This window comes from Pongo abelii, chromosome 18 (assembly GCF_028885655.2).
Source record: "Pongo abelii isolate AG06213 chromosome 18, NHGRI_mPonAbe1-v2.0_pri, whole genome shotgun sequence".
In the NCBI taxonomy this organism is placed as follows: domain Eukaryota; kingdom Metazoa; phylum Chordata; class Mammalia; order Primates; family Hominidae; genus Pongo; species Pongo abelii.
The window spans coordinates 54,104,900-54,122,945 of record NC_072003.2 but is presented as its reverse complement, the minus strand read 5'-3'; positions in this window follow the sequence as shown (position 1 = coordinate 54,122,945).

Sequence of the window (18,046 nt, the reverse complement as noted above, 5' to 3'; positions counted from 1 at the left end):
ATTAAGCTATTAATATTTCTTTTTATTTTTTATTTTCATCAAGATAACAATGATGAAATAGTTGATAATGAAACAGCATTAAAAGGCTTATAAAGAAAAGAGAAGGTCTTTGCCTCACCCTTCTTTACCCCTTCTCTACTTTTCAGAGGCAACCCTTTAAAAATGTGTAAGGGTTTCTTCTGTCATTTGCCTTCACATTTCTAAATACTACGATTACTGCTGTTTCTTTAGTTATCAATCATGGCTACATCAATAATGGATATATTTTATTGACTTCCATTGACAACATATGAATCTATAGCTTCGTTACTTTACCATTCCTATTGCTCCAATATAGGGATTCCAATATAATTTTGGAATTGAATATTAATTTCCAATATAATTTTTGGTTAAATGAGTATTCAGTATGAAGATTATTATTATGCCTGTAAATACAAGGTACTGCTGGGAAAAATAATGCACCTGAACTTCCCTAATTATTTAAAAAAATTTTTTTAAAGATAATAATGGCCTTGTTTTTATATTTGATTAGTTCCATGTGCTCCATCAAACCCATCCTTGATAGTCTATCAAGATTTTATAAACAGTTATATGTATCAGAGCATAATTTATCAATTCTCTTTTGGTTATTTGGTTTTTCTTTTCTAAAGAACTCTCTTCAGGAAATTTATTTTTATCCTTCTCTAATTTGGATCAATTGCATTTTCACTTTGTCACCTAGCTGCCATCCTGAAATTTATTTTTGTGTTTTCCTGTGTTGGAGTCCCTGTTGTCTTGGTTTTATGTCTTTCTCTCTCTCTTACTTCTCACGTTCATGGAGCTTATCCTTCCATAGCTTTCTAAAGAAGTATGCACAGAAATAAAATATCTTCATCTGAAAATGTCTGCACTCTCAGTATCACAGATTTCCAAGGCTCCATCTTATACCCTAATTTTTCCTGTTCTGTAACAGCCTGTTCTTGTTTCATAGATACAGTATATTCTCTTATTTCTCTGAGGTTTTATGTTTCTGAGGTTTTATTTTTCTGAGGTTATTAATAATACAATTTTATACACTGCTGTTTTTTTGTGGTCTGCATGTTCTCAGCTTCCTCCAGATCCCATTTTTCTATTTGTTTAGGTCTTTCTCTTTCATATTGAAGGATCTCCTCAAATGTCTTGTAGTCATTAGCTGTAATATTTAAGATTACATTCTTAATGGAAAGCTAATTAGATCCTCTGTGTCCATTTGTGGAGCTTGGTGGTGGATGAATTTCACTGCCATATGATCAGGTGGCAAGCCAACCTTAGCTATTTCTATGGGGGGCTTCCAACTCCTGGATCTAAAAGTTTGGGTCTCAAGAGATGAACTTTCCAGTCTCCTTTTGGAGAGGCATCTCTTAGCTGCTGGTGTTCTGGAAGCAGGGAGGAAGAAAGGGACAGGAAGCTCACCATTCAGTATGCTTCTTTTTTAAGCCCTGTGTGTTGCTCCAGCCCTTCTCTGTGCTTGGTATCCCTAAATCTGGAGCCTCTAATTTAATCTCTCCTATCCAAACAGTCACCTGGATGCAGAAGGGAGAGTAGGAGATCTGGGAATCTGACTGCTGCAGACAGGCTTTAAACCTTTCTCTCCATGTGAGCCTCATCCCCCATCCACCCCATACCTGGCTCCCTGATTCCTGAGGCTTGAGGGGCCATGGGCTTCATTCTCATTGCTCCTTTCTGCAGAATTTAGATTCTAGTTTCACTCTTTAACACCAATGTATTACTTCTCTCTACACTTTCTGCCTTCTGAAATGGTTTTGATTCCCTTTAAAATTATTTTGATATCCTTTATCCAGGTACATTTTTATTCTCTTTTTCTTTGTACAGTTGTACTCTTTTTGTATTTCTGGGTAATAACTTCAGGGCATTTTAGGAAAGAGGGGAGATTAAATGTATATAGTCTATCCTCCATAGTTAATTTCCAACTATATGACTAATTCAAATTCCTTGAATGTTTGATTGGTTGATGACTCCTTGCTTGCTTACAATGCTGTCATGGAAGGATTTGTTTATTTCATCCTCCAGTTTAAGCTAGAAGCTCACCATCTTACAGTGAAAGTTGTCCACACTTGCTTATTTCTGCCAGAATAATATATATTTTTTCAAATAAGAAAATTTTTTTAGAACTTTTTCTTTTGAGCATTTTGAAACTTATGGAAAATTTCCAAGAGTAGTACAATGAATTCTTGTATATACTCTTCACCTTGATTCACCAATTGTTCACATTTTATTACATTTGCTTTCTTTCATTCTATTATTCCTCATGGATCCTGTGACCTTCCACCCATAAATACTTTCACAGTATAATTATCGAATTTGGGAAATTTAAGATTGATACAATACTAGTATCTAATTGACCCATATTCAGATTTCACTAGTGATCACAGTAATGTTTTTTACAGTATTTCCTCCAATTCAGGATTTAATCAAGGCTTACCCTTTTCATTTGTTGTCATGCATCTTTGGTCTTCTTTAATTTGGAACAGTTTTTTTTTTTTTTTTTTTTCCCTGACATTTGTGATGGGTCCAGGCCAGTTGTTTTATAGACTGTCCTTCCAATTGGGTTTCACTGATGTTCCCTCGGGATTAAATACAGGAAAATCCCAGAGTGATGCTGAGTTCTTCTCAGTTCATCACATCAGAAGGCACATGGTGTTGCCTTGTTTCAGTATTGGTGGCATTGCCTTCAACTGCTTGGTAAAGGTGATGTCTATCAGTTTCTCCACTGTCAAGTTTTCTCTTTATAATGAATAAGAAATCTGTAGAGACATACTTTGAGTCTGTGTAAATATCCATTGTAAGATAATTAGTAGATCTTATTCTAAATAGAGCAACACCGTTCTTTACGTGTATGGAGTCCCAAATCATATTGGTGGTAGTTAATGGTATGATTAACTACCATTAACTATACTACCATTAACTATAATGGTATGATTATAATAGCCATTACAATTCAGTCCTACTGGGAAAATAGTGGTGAATCAAACAGATAGGGCCTTCACATCTAATTTATCTACTACTAACTAAATGGTTTAACATCTTGAGGATGATCTTTCCTGTTACCTTTAGTAAGGAGTCCCTTCCTTTGACGGTACCAACATGTAAATTTCTGCAGGTTGTGCACTGCCCAAGAACATTATTTATATTGCAGACATGGTAGATTTTGTACATTTATCTTGACAGTTTTCAGCAAATGAAAATGAAGCATCTTGAGAAAAAGGAGTCTTTTTCTAATTTTCACAAAGTACCCATTGACTGTAGATATGGGAAGTGGGTTATAATAGTTTCTTTCTATGAAACTTGAACTTCCCTAACTAGTGACAATGTTTAAGACAATAGCTTAGGAAAGTCAGTAATGTTAGAGTTCCATGACTAAGTCCAGCAGACATGAACACTTCTGATAGGGATGTCTTGACCCAGGAGGTGGTCAATTAGAAGGTTCTCAGTCAAGGATTAAGGAACTCTTAGAGAAGAAAAACAGCAGACATGTACATAGGCAAAGAAATCCACTTTCAAGGTATTGGGAAGATCATGAATTGGTCGAATGGTTACGGATGTTAGAAAAAAAATTAGGCAGAAGCAAATGAAAAGGGATTAGCACCAGGGCCATGGAATTCTTATAGCTGAAGCATCTCACAGGAAGTGGTTTTGGGGTTCGTGAGGAGTGGGAGAAGAATGAATGTGTCCAAGGAAAAGAGGAATGGTCCAAAGAAAATCCTCTAATAGGAATGAAATCCCAGCCAAGAGTCTTGGTTGGGTCCCATTGGCTTTAAGATAAATAATAGACCTCAGGAGGCAAGGGCAGCCCTGGGCCCGGATAACATGTTTTGCTTTCTGAGTGCTGTGCTGGGAATCTTCATCCCACTCTGTGGGATGAAGATTTCGTGGCCTCCAGGATGGCCACAAAACACTCCCACAGTCAAACTCATCTTTCCTCTACACAGCCTCTGCTACATCTGTGCTCTTCTGGAGGAAGAGAAAGAGAATGCACAAGGGAACACAGATGAACTTTGTCTGACGGTTTCAGACAAAGGCAAGTTCTAAGCTCCCCTGCCTGCCCACGTGGGCATGATCACATCGCTTCTAGCCCATGGCTGAGCTGATGGCTATGGCCCAGTGCCCAAATGGTTTATGTCCAAGTCCTGTCCCTTCTGCTAATTTGTAAATGCCTCAGGAAAAGGTTCTACCCCTAGGAAGAGCACTGTTCTCAGGGTGCTATATATGCACCAAGAAAGTACTTAATAAATGCTCTCTTGTGGAGAAGATAGGTGATGTGGTTTGGATTTGTGTCTCCACCCAAATCTCATGTCAAATTGTAATCTCCAATGTTGGAGGAGGGGCCTAGTGGGAGGTGATTAAATCATGGGGGTGGATTACCCCCTTGCTAATCTCATGATAATGAGTGAGTTCTCACAAGATCTTGTTGTTTAAAAGTGTGTAGCACCTTCCCCTTCTCTCTCTTCCTCCTGCTCCAGCCATGTCAGGTGTGTCCTTCCCTTTCACCTTCCACCATGATTGTAAGTTCCCTGAGGCCTCCCCAGCCATGCTTCCTGTACAGCCTGTGGAAGCCTGGGCCAATTAAAAATCTTTTCTTTATAAGTCACCCAGTTTCAGGTATTTCTTTATAGCAGTGTGAGAACTGACTGATATAACAGGATAACCCTGATAAACAGACTCTGGAATGGAGATTCAAACATTTTCCAGCCGGCTTGGGAATAAGAATAAACAGTAGCCTGGTAATGTCTTTTGTTTTCTTGGTCTTAACCCATGTCAAGTAAAAGGACCCCAGTGGGAATAATTTTTTTTTTTTTTTGAGATGGAGTTTCTCTTTGTCACCAGGCTGGAGTGTACAGTAGCGCAGTCTCAGCTTAGTGCAACCTCTGCCTCCCGGGTTCAAGTGATTCTCCTGCCTCAGCCTCCCAAGTAGCAGGGACTATAGGCATGTACCACCACACCCATCTAATTTTTGTATTTTTAGTAGAGACAGGGTTTTGCCATGTTGGCCAGGATGGTCTCGATCTCTTAATCCTCATGATCCACCCACCTCAGCCTCCCAAAGGACTGAGATTGCAGGCATGAGCCACTGCACCCGGCCTGGGACTAAATTTCTTAGTTGCCTGTGAGCAGTGTACAAATTCGAATTTGTGCACCTATTCATGGCTGGAATTCCAAGGAAAGGGTCCATGTAGGGACTGTCTGTGGACAAGGCACGTTGATTCATAATGTTAATAATGACAGCTCACATTTACTGAGCATTCACTATGTGCCAGACACTATGCTGTATCTCATTTAATTCCCATAAAGAATTAAATTCCCATAAGGAATAATCCCTATTATTCCTATTTTTACAGGTGAGGAAATGGAGACTTAGAGAAGATGAGTTGTTACTTGAGTTTATGAGATTTATGAATGAGAGAACTAGGACTTGGACCCATATCTGTGTGATGCCAAAACTGGTACAGTCATGTTGTACTGTTCCCCTTCTCCATTTCAGCATCACAGAATCACTGGTTGGACTCATGCCATCTCAGAGGAAGAAAGATCCTAGAGGCCATCTCTCTGGTTTCACTCCTGTCGGCATTGGAGAGAAAACCTAAGGCTAGCATTCCCAGTAACCAATCATTTGCAGAGTGAGTACTGTCCTGTTGCAGTGGATTCCTTCTACTAAACAGTAGGAGTGGAAGCTGCAGCTTACCAAGGCTGAGAGGAACAAAAAAGCTGGCCTCAAATCATTTTGGGCAAATGCACATAGCCCTTTGTCTCCAGGACAAAGGAAGCTATACCCTAGAGTAACTTATATAAGTACAGTGCTTAACCTGAGAAAGACACCTTGGGGACCCACTCTGACATATATTTCCTTCTGACTTACAATTAATGTAAAACACCTAATATTCCAGTGGTCAGCTTTCCAAATCCCTTGTGTCACCAGGCTTTGTGTTAAATGCAACACTCTGGCTCCCCAAGGTTGCAGACTCAGAACCACATGGAATAAAAAACAGCAGGACAATATTCCAAGATTTACTATATAATGCAAATTTTCAACTAAAATCACAAGATGTTTCTGTCCATCCTTCCCCCCAAGTTCAGCTACTCCCATACCTCCTTAGATTTGAAAAGATTGGAGGGCAGGGAGAATACCACTGGAGAATACCACTGGATGTAAGATTTCACATCCTGGTGATGTTTTTGTAGCTGCCACACGTGGCCCCATGTTAAGTAGCTGAACATTTCTGCTTGCTGGCAGCCAGAGTCAGCCCTCACCTCCTATGGAGCACCTTCTGATTCAAAAAGCCTTCTAGGGGGTTGCAGAGGAGAGGAAACATGGGAGAGGGTTGCCACCTATGCTGCCTGAATTCATTTTCCATCTTTGCGCTTCCTGGTTATTAGAGCCATGCAGGAGATGGAAGGACAGAGGAGTTTCAGGGGTTTCTCCAAATAAGGTGCTAGAAACCCTGATACTGAAATAAGAGATTGCATTCTTCTAGAAGCAACATTTTTTAAGCATGACTAAACACAATTTCAATTAAGAAGGTCCATGTATCAGATACACTAAGTATGCTGAATCAGCTAAGGAAGTCCTTGTTCTATATAAAAGCTCATCTCTTTGCATCGCCCAGGAAATAAGCCACTCATTGCATTTTCCACAGTGTGACAATTCTATTGGTGGCAGGCAATGCTGGCGTGAGGAGGCACTGCTTGCAGAGTGGCATAAGAAATGTTCCATTTGCAAACCCTCACTGTGCATAGCTGGAGGTCGTGAATGAGGCTGAGATAAATATAAGCTAGCTGGACCCCCAGATCAAGGAAGTCTTAATGGCGGCCAGCCTGTTGAATTCTTTTCTATTGCCTGTTACTTTTCAGAACCAGAAAGGGCCTTCAGAGTTTACCAGACAGTTTTCTCTATTGAAAATAAACCAACATAATACTTATTGTGTTCTACTTTTATTTATTTTATTTTTTTGAGACAGAGTCTTGCTCTGTTGCCCAGGCTGGAGTGCAATGGTGTGATCTCGGCTCACTGCAACCTCTATCTCCCAGGTTCGAGCAATTCTCCCACCTCAGCCCTCCCAAATATCTGGGATTACAGGTGTGTGCCACCATGCCCAGCTATTTTTTTTTTTGTATTTTTAGTAGAGATGGGGTTTTACCATGTTGGCTAGGCTGGTCTCGAACTCCTGACCTCAAGTGCTCCACCCACCTTGGCCTCCCAAAGTGCTGGGATTACAGGCGTGAGCCACCATGCCCAGCTTTTTATATTTTGGATGAAGGTTTAAAATAATATAATAATTAATATTTTTTAATATCAATTTTTATTTTTTTAATTTGTAAACTTTTGGACTTTTAGCATAGTACTGTATAGATTTCTGCATGAGCCAACTTACTCCAATAAATTTGGTAGAGATGTTATTATAATGTACTAGGTTAATGAATAATAATAAATGGATTTTTATTTTAAAATCTTGTCAGACCATAGGAATTTATTGCTGTATGTAAAGAACTGTGCTAGATACCATGGTAATATGGTTTGGCTCTGTGTCACCACCCAAATTTCATCTTAAATTGTAATCCCCACTTGTCCAGGGAGGGGCCTAGTGGGAGGTGATTGAATCATGGAGGTGGATATCCCCCTTGCTGTTCTCGTGATAGTGAGTGAGTTCTCATGAGATCTGGTTGTTTGAAAGTGTGTGGCGGTTCCCCCTTCACTCTCTTCTGCTTTGCAGTGGTAAGACATGCCTGCTTCCCCTTCGCCTTTTGCCATGATTGTAAGTTTCCTGAGGCCTCCTAGTCATGCTTCCTGTTAAGCCTGCAGAACTGTGAGTCAATTAAACCTCTTTTCTTCATAAATTACCCAGTGTCAGGTGGTTCTTTACAGCAGTTTGAGAATGGATTAATACACATGGGCATCAGATGTTTAGAACATTAATGATCCTCCTCTGTGTTCCTACAGCAGAGATCCATATTGAGACTTGAATATGACTCGTTCGTGGTGATCTTGGACAGGAAAGGGCTGAAGCCCTCTCAGCAGCACCTGCCCTTTGAGTCTTTCCAGTGGTAGTGCTGAAGTTTATTTCAGTCAGTCTCTTTGTCACTGTCTCTGTCTCTCTCCCCCTTCCAACCCATGGGACAGACTATGGTTAAAGTCGAGCTGAAGGTTTCTCAGTGTGAAGCTATTTGGCCCATTTAGAGATTAAACCTAGATTCTTAGGCTTCCTGGTGCCTTTCTTTAGCCAACTGGACTTGGCAGTTTGAAAGTAAACGCTAATTGTTAATCATTTGAAATATCTTTCTCCAGTGGGATCACGGAGGGGAAGGTGGCTCGCTGACTGGTGCAATTCTCACAATGTGAGCTTTGGTCCTCAGTTTAGAAGCAAATCAAGTCTGGGCATTATTGGGCTGATACGTATCCCCTCATGTTCTAGGGTATGGCTTGGTAGGCAACATGCCCCGTGACCTAGTCTACTTCACAATAACCTGCATTTATCAAGAGTTAACAGTACCTGCAGATTGCAAAGCCACTGATGCAAAAGTGTGAACCACAAACCTATTGTTAGGTGGCAACCAAAAGGCTACCATGGTGACTTGTGAGGAAAAACTTGTCTTCCTCTGAAAATATGTGTTCTATGGGTTAGCCAGCTGGAAGTTTAGAGCAACTTGAAAAGTGATTCAGCTGATGGCCTTTGTTAGCTCAAAGCAGAGGGGTTTCCTTTTGTTTTTAACTAATAAAGCTTAACTGTTACAAGAAATACATATATAAAGAAAAGCATTTACTTTTTAGTGAATTCAGAATTGCTAAGTTACAGTATTGAGATAGATCCAGTATGCACAATAGTCCAAATGTTTGATAGGCCTTAAAGTTAAAAGATGACAGTCAAAGGGGCCCATTAGCCAATGTCCAGATTCTGAATAGTAAACATGCAGCCCACTTGCTCCTGTCCTTCTCCTTCCATTTTCAAACAACTTCCTAATCCATCCAGGTGCTGTTTCCTGAGCCCAGGTCTGGCTTCGGAACCTTTCTCAACATAAGACTTAAAGTCAAGTGATAGAAATTAGCTCTTGAGATGAAATGTATATATCAGCTCTGATATAGGTAGCTTCATTCAAGAAAATTTCAACACAATACTTTTTTTTTTTTGGTCTACACTGGTTTGTTTATATATTCTCCCTCTCTTTCTGTCATGACTTTTGTGTGTTACTGTCAAAATTGTGTCAATTCCAAACCTAGACTTACTAGACACAAGTGCCCCAATAGCTACAAGGAAGAGAAGGAGCTTTTGAATGTCAGTTTCAACATCCACAACATAATGAAATGTTGCAGTAAACCGACATTTCTTTTTTTTTGAGGCAGACTCTCTCTGTGTCACCCAGGTTGGAGTGCAATGGTACAATCTCGGCTCACTGCAACCTCCACCTCCTGGATTCAAGTGATTCTCCTGCCTCAGCCTCCCGAGTCGCTGGGATTACAGGTGCCCGCCACCATGCCCGGCTAATTTTTGTATTTTTAGTAAAGACGGGGTTTCACTATGTTGGCCAGGCTGGTCTTGAACTCCTGACTTCACCTCAAGTGATCCACCTGCCTCAGCCTCCCAAAGTGCTGGGATTACAGGCATGAGCCATTTCACCTGGCCGCAGAGTGACTTTTAACCAGTGTTAACTGGATTTTGTTAGTTTGAAAAATGAACCATCTTTAGTCTTTTAATTAAAGTTTCACGAAAAGTCTATGGATTAGAAAAGCATTTTTCAGATTATGTTTTAAAATGTAGGACACATTTCCTTTCAGCCAAAACAAAGGCTGTGTGTATTTGCATTCACAACTGAGCTAAAAACCATTTCATGAGCACTCTTTGCCAGGTACTATGGAAATTATTGTTAATGTGTTTTTATTCATTTTCTAGGGCCACCATAACAAAACACCACAAACTGGGTGGCTTAAACAACAGAAATGTATTGTCTCACATTTCTGGATGCTGGAAGCCCAACACTGAGGTGTCAGTAGGTTTGGTTTCCCTTGAGACCTGTCTTCTTGGCTTGCAGATAGCTACCATCTGGCTTTGTCTTCAGGTGGCCCTTCCTCTGCGTGCATGCATCCTTGACATCTCTCAGAATGTTTAAATTTCCCCTTCTTATAAGGACACTAGTCAGATTGTATTATGGCCCATCCTAAAGGCTTTATTTTATTTAGGTTGGTGCAAAAGTAATTGCTTTTAATGCCAAAACCCACAATTACTTTTGCACCAACCTAAATAAAATAAAGCCTTTAGGGCGGGCCATAATCCACCCTAAAGGCTTTATTTTATTTATATAACAAAATTTATATAATAAAATAACTTAATCTCTTCTGTAAAGGCCCTATCTCCAGTCACATTTTTAGGTGCTGGGGGTTAGGACTGCAACATGTGGATTTAGTGGGAGGTGGGGGAAGCAGTAGATACAATACAGCCCATAACAGTGTTGAGACCTCACAACAGTTTTTATGATCAAGTGATATGGTTTGGATCTGTGTTCCCACCCAAATCTCATGTTCAGTTGTAATCCCCAGTGTTGGAGGTGGAGCCTGGTAGGTGGTGATTGGATCATCATCAGAGTGGATCCTTCATGAATGGTTTAGCACCATCCCCCTTGGCATTGTCTTCATGATCATGAGTGAATTCTCAGGAGATCCGGTCATTTAAAAGTGTGTGGCACCTCCCCCGCCACTTTTCCTCCTGCTCCAGCAATGTGAAGTGCTGGCTCCTCCTTCCCCTCCGCCATGACTGTAAGTTCCTTGAGGCGTCCCGGAAGCAGACCTGCCATGCTTCTTGTGCAGCCTGTGGAACTGTGAGACAATTAAGACTCTTTTCTTTATAAATTACCCAGTCTCAGGTATTTCTCTATGGCAGTGCGAGAACAGACTAATACTATCATTACCGCCATTTTAGAGAGAAAGAAACAGAGGTTCATAGAAAACGAGTTATTTGCCTGATGACTTTTATGTAGCAAACCCAGCATATCATTCACATGCCCGCCCTGTAATTCTTATTCAGCTGTGTATGTCAGAGATAAAATTTAGTTTAAGAAGTGAGTTTTAAAAAGCCCATTGACATTCCTAGATTCCTTTCAAAGAAGGTGTATGTAGCAAGGTTGCTAAGGTAGCCTCTGCTCCTTACCAGCTGTGTGACCTCAGGCAGGTTAATTTACCTCTCCGGCCCTTGGTTTTCTCATCTATAAAACGGAAATATTAATAGTACCTGCCTTATAGGACTGTTGATGAGGGAAGGTCCTTATAACAATGTCTGCACGTAGGTATTCAACATATGGTAGCAGCTATTATATATGATAATCTTTATTCTGAGAAGAATGCATTTTCAAAATAGGACGAAGTGATTATCATTCCTTCTTTGTATTTGAAAGAGTTATTAGATGTTGGTTATTTGGATCTATCTATTAATCTGTTTTCAATATTATCATTTTCAGTATGTTATATCATTTTACATTGGCAACATGTCAGAGGCCAGTGTAATATGTCAAAAGTGATTTAATTCATTGGCTGCATGTCATGAATGTGACACGGCACTGGGAATCAGACCAATAGTACCTGATTTTAACACATGCTGGACATATCAGTATGTTTCCTTGGAGTTAGGTGACATACCAGCTATTATAGCTGCTGAATAATTTTCTGGACAGTCCTGAAAGACATTAGAGATGATAAGTATCCCCTACAAAACAGTTTTCAAATGGAATGTTGCAGAATCAGGTTCACCAGAGCCCATGTTGAATGGCAGAAGACGGCTTACTTTCTAAACAAACCCTTTTGTACTACTGGTCGTCTGTTTTTATGAATAAATTGAGGTAAACTGAAATGAATTAAGATACATTAGAAATGTTTTATCTGGGCCAGGCGCGGTGGCTAACGCCTGTCATCCCAGCACTTTGGGAGACTGAGGCGAGTAGATCACCTGAGGTCAGGAGTTCACAACTAGCCTGGCCAACATGGTGAAACCCCATCTCTACTAAAAATGCAAAAATTAGCCAGGTGTAGTGGCGCATGCCTATAGTCCCAGCTACTCTGGAGGCTGAGGCATGACAATCACTTGAATCCAGGAGACGGAGGTTGCAGTAAGCCGAGATCTCACCATTGCACTCCAGCCTGAGTGACAAGAGCAAAACTCCCATCTTAAAAACAAAACAAAAAATGTTTTATCTGTCCTTTGGTTACACAGGTGACTGTATATTTGATTGCTATTTTGCAAATGTTGGTTTTTTGGAAAAAATAATCAAAATAAAGGGTGTAACAGATAAACTAAATCATTTTGATAAAGATACAAGGAAAATTTTACATTTTCTTATAAATTATTCCTGGTAGTAGGTCACAATTGAAAATATAGAACTCTTAAAAAGGTGTGTCTTTGTCATTAATGAAACTCTTCTGGGAAGATATAAAATCAACATAAAACAGTTTTGTATTTCAGTGCCTCTTCACTGCTGTTACTGAAAAAATGTATAATGGGGCAGTGGTACATAATAAGTTTCTAGAGCATCAGATTCTAAAAGGTAGTGCATGGCTGCCTCTAGAGTTCAACTGGATGAATGTGATTGGATGGTGGGGTGAGTGAGCACTGTATTTACCAGCGTAGTGCATAAAGTGACAGGGAGAATGCAGCCAGGAAACCAGTAAATGTGAATGGAATATGATTATATTATCTACTCCCAGAGTTGCCATGTAATATACCTAATTCTTTTTTCTTCTTTCTTTGAGACAGAGTCTTGCTCTGTCGCCCAGACTGGAGTCCAGTGGCACGATCTTGGCCCACTGCAACCTCCATCTTCCAGGTTCAAGAGATTCTCCTGCCTCAGCCTCCAAGTAGCTGGGATTACAGGCACATGCCACCATGCCCGGCTAATTTTTGTATTTTTAATAGAGAAGGGGTTTCATCACATTGGCCAGGCTGATCTCAAACTCCTGACCTCAAGTGATCTGCCTGCCTCGGCCGCCCAAAGTAATGGGATTACAGGCATGAGCCACTGCACCTGGTCTGGAATATGCTTAATTCTTTATCTTCCTTCTCTTTACCCCAAGAATTAAAGATTAATTACATCACATTAAAAAATATATCATCTGACTCTCACATTATACATGGATTAAACACAATTAACCAAACTAAGGGCAACTTTATCATGTGGTGGTTATACAAATGATAGAAAAACAAATTTGAGGGATATGCTGTTTAAAAAGGAAGATAGACACTTCCATTATCATTATCATCAACAAAGTCAAGTTGAGTTTATTGTTCATGTGGAATGCTGTTGGAAGTTGCTGGTTTTTCTTGGCTGCTGGCATAAGGAAAGTGTTATACCTCTGACCAGGCATCTTATTGGGATGTGACTTCTTGGGAGTGGGGCCAGGCCCTTCTGAGTTTGTTCCCACTTCCAATGACACCCTGAGGCTGTCTTGAGTGTCATATCCCAGGGCCAAGACTTTCCCCTATGATAAACAGACAAATAGACATGCTGGTGGACACACTAGCTCACACCATTGTGGTGCTTCACTCCCAGAAGGCCTGGTGTCCCTGCAATTTAACAAGCCTCTCTAATAGCCCAACAAATGGGGAGTTACTGGCTTCAGTCAAAATAACTAAACACCATTTCTTGACTGTCTGCTATATGCATTGCATGCTTTACGTGCATTCTTGTTTAATACTTGCAGCAAAACTGTAAGGTAGGTGTTATCCTCACTTTACAGATGAGGACATTGAATGTGGCAAAGACAGTTCTATGTGTTGTGCAAGTCCCATTGTGCTTTTCTTTGGTTCACAAGAAGACTGCACTCCTCAATACCCTTGCAGTTAGCTTGGGACCGTGTGACTAGCTCTAGCCAGTGGTAAATGAAATGGCCACACATCATTTCCAGATGGAGCATGAAAGTGTGGTTATGAGTACTCCACCTTCTCTCTTTTCCATCATGTGTTGAGCTGGCATTGTCACTAAAGAGAGGCAGGATGCATTGCTGAGTCATCACATCGGGGACAGCCACCCTGGTGAATCACCCAATTCACAGAGGACTTCATGTGAGTAAAAGAAACCTGTATTTTATACAACCACTAATATTTTGAGGCTTATTTGTTACTGAAGCATAGCCCACCCTTTCCTGACTAACACATTGAGCCCCAGAGGGAACAAGTGAATTCGTCATGACTCCATATATGCTGGTCTAGAACTCCCACTCAGATCTATGACTACAAAGCCCCTTTTATCCTTTCTGCTGTTATTTCTTTGATTAGGACATGGAGGAGGGTAAAGTCCACAATGCAACATTTAATGTGCCTTGAGTATGGGACATTACACTGCAATTTTCTTTGCCTTCTTACTCCTTACCACCCTGCAAGTGATGGTCAGAGGAAGCACATTGGTGGCTGAATTAGTGGATGTCCAAATGACATTTATCACTCCCCTCACACACACTTTTTTCTTTTTTGTTGTTTTGTTTGAGATGGAGTCTTACTCTGTTGCCCAGGCTGGAGTGCAGTGGCGCAATTTCGGCTCACTGCAACCTCTGTATTCTGGGTTCAAGTGAGTCTCCTGCCTCAGCCTCCCAACTAGCTGGGATTACAGGTGCACACCACCACACCTGGCTAACTTTTGTATTTTTATTAGAGACGGGGTTTCACCATGTTATGTTGGCCAGGCTGGTCTTGAACTCCTGACCTCAAGTGATCCACCCACCTTGGCCTCCCAAAGTGTTGGGATTACAGGTGTGAGCCACTGTGCACCCGGCCCCCCACCCCTGCCTACTTTTTTAACCAAAGTAGTTATGTGTAAGTAGAGTGCTATCCTTCTTGGAGGATAGTGACCAGATGACCCACTCTTCTTTTGCCAAGGAGTAGATGGTTTAATGTGAGCCACCCAGCCACACTCAAGGGCTAGATCCATATGACCAGGGAATTCACTAGATGGCTGAGTAGAATAAAGAAAATAGAACCCCAGATTAGAGAAATCACATATAATGTCCACATGGGACCTTGAGCTTCTGCATGACTCCAAAAGAAGGGTGTCATACTGGTGATATGGTAGGACCAGAGAGATGGCCAAGAAGGGTTACCATTCTAGTTACACATAACTACTTTGGTTAAAAAAGTAGGCAGGGGTCAGGGGCCGGGCACATGGTGGCTCACCTTTGTAATCTTAGCACTTTGGGAGCCCAACATGGGTGGATCACTTGAGGGCAGGAGTTCAAGACCAGCCTGGCCAACATAACATGGTGAAACCCTGTCTCTACTAAAAATACAAAATGGGTTATACCAAGTTTGTATGTGGTTATTCACAAAGATTTGATTATTTACATTGAGCATTCATTTGTTGGTCATTTTTAATGTTTCCAATGTTGAGAAAATAAAGATCTATGAAATAAATGCCTTTCCCTGAAGGAGCTAACCATCTTGATGGCAAACCAAACAAGTGAACAATTATAACTCACCACAAAAGATACTACATTTTATAGACACGAGCATGGCAGGCTATGGGATTGTGAAGCAGGCCTCCAGGCTCAGCTGGGTAGGATATGGGAGAGTCAGGAAGGACTTTCACAGGAGTAGCCCCTGGGCAGACTGTGGAAACCCAAGTAGTCCCAGCAATAGAGCTGCGTATGAAATCGTAAAATTGGTGTTGTTCTAACTTCAAGATTCGCTAGGGTAGATAATCCTATTATTAGCTCAAGCCCTTGACCTCCCACAATCCATGGATATCTCAGGGGTTCTGCAAAACTCCCAATATTGAATCTGAAATTTTGTGTGCGGAAAGTTTTCCTGGTCATATTTTAAACAGATTCTCAGAGGTTTCTTTGACCTCCAAAAATGTTATCATCATAGCTCCAGAGGACACAGCAGTTCTTTGGGAAGCCTAGCTACTGTGTGGTTGAGAAATCTGCTTGCCTGCAGAGATATAATTGTGAAAATGAACTCATGGAGAATAATTTCACTCCAAGGACTTTTCCCCAATATTTTTGTGCCTGGAACTTAATAAGGCAAAATGGTTTATAAACTCAATGCCAAGGCATTGCTTGCCTACATTATATATACACACACTCAAAACTTTTCTAGAAAATTCAAATCATAGAGATAAACACATAATTAACATTAGAAGGCTTTCTTCCACTCATCACCTTTGCCACTGACTGCTCTCTCTCCCCAAAGCCAAGCACTATTAGTTGGTCCTTGTATTTCCAGGGGGAAAAATATGAATTGCTACCAATATATATGTATTTTTATTTAATCTGAAGGGATCAAGTTGTACATACCACTCTGAGCCTTGCTTTTTTTCTCTGTATATATGAATAATTGGTACATCTCAGAGATAATTCTGTAGCAAGCTCATGCCAGTCTATTTGATTCTCTGTGTGGCTCAGGGAGTCTTTCCTTGTTGAGTGCTACTGCCATGGGGTGGGGTGGGGGAGGTGCTCAGCTCCTGGCATGATGCTCCTTGAGGTTGCTTATACATTTTGTTTAATGTACTTTTGCAAGTATTTTCCTAGACTAAATTCCTAGCATGGAATTGCTGGGTTAAAGGGTATGTGCATTCACAATGTTGATCAATATTACTAAATTGCCCCTTAACACAGTTGAACTAATATATATTCTTACCCACAGTAGATGAAAGTGCCTATTTCTGCACACGATTTGTATTGTCAAATATTCTAATTTCTGCCAACATAATAGTTAAGAATCATTCTCTCATCATTGCTTTGATTTGTATGTCTTTGATTATAAATTAAGTTGAGCACCATTTCATGCATTTACTCACTTTTGTGGATGAATTGCCTATTTATGTCCACTGCTCATTTTTCCACTGAATGTGTCTTTTTCCAACTGAATTATATAAATTCTTTGTCAATTAAGGGAATGAGTCCCTAACGGGCTCATGGCTTACACCTGTAATCCCAGCACTTTGGCAAGCCGAGGCGGGCAGATTGCTTGAGGTTAGGAGTTTGAGACCAGCCTGGCCAACATGGTGAAACCCTGTCTCTACCAAAAACACAAAAAATTAGCTGGATGTGGTGGTGTGTGCCTGTAATCTCAGCTACTTGGGAGACTGAGGCAGGAGAATTGCTTGAATCCAAGAGGTGGAGGTTGCAGTGAGTCGAGATCACACTACTGCACTCCAGCCTGGGTGATAGAGCGAGACTCTGTCTCAGAAAAATAAATTGAAAAGGAATGAGTCCTTATATTAACAGTAAATATAGTTGCATATATTTTCCCTGATTTAACTTTTGTCTTTTTTCTTTGTTTACAGTATTTTGGGCCATGTTAAGTTCTTTAATTGGTATGTATTTAAATTTATGAACACTCAGCAAATTTGTTGAGAGTTAGACCAGATCTCAAGAGCCCATCAAGTTTTAAAGATGACTGTATAAGTATTAACAACCACAAAACTTAAAGGAATGAGTGTCCAATGGTAGATTTTTGCTGTCCTTGATGGGTAGGTGGAGGCCACCTCTGTTGTTTGGGCCTTTCCAATGATTCTCTCATCTCTCCTGTGAGATACTCTGTATTGTAGCAGTTAAATAGTTGATACTACAATCAAGTTATAATTTTTTTAAATGTTTTTACTATTGTTATAAAAGTCCTATGGTTCACAAAATCCAGGCTCTAGCACCATGCCTAGTACCTAAAAATGTGCCGGACAGGCCTATGAATGTTTGAAGTAAAAGGAAAGTGATTGCGGAAGGGATGAAGTCTCTAGAAGGCTTGGAGAGCTCAAGGACACTCCAGATTTCTTCCTGGGAGGGAGGAGAAGAAAAATAAATTTGAAAGAACACTTATGAAATTACTTTGAGTAGCTTTAAATAACTTATGATAGAGTTTTAAACTTTTTGTAAAACATAGATCATCATATTTGTAAGCCTCTACAGCTATAAAACTTAAACTATTAAGGAGATCAGTCATCAAAATTACAGAGCTTCTCAAAACCTTGAGGTGCATATGAATCATCTGGGGATCTTTGTTAAAATGCAGATTCTGATTTGGTTGGGGGCTAGGGTAGTGCAGAAATT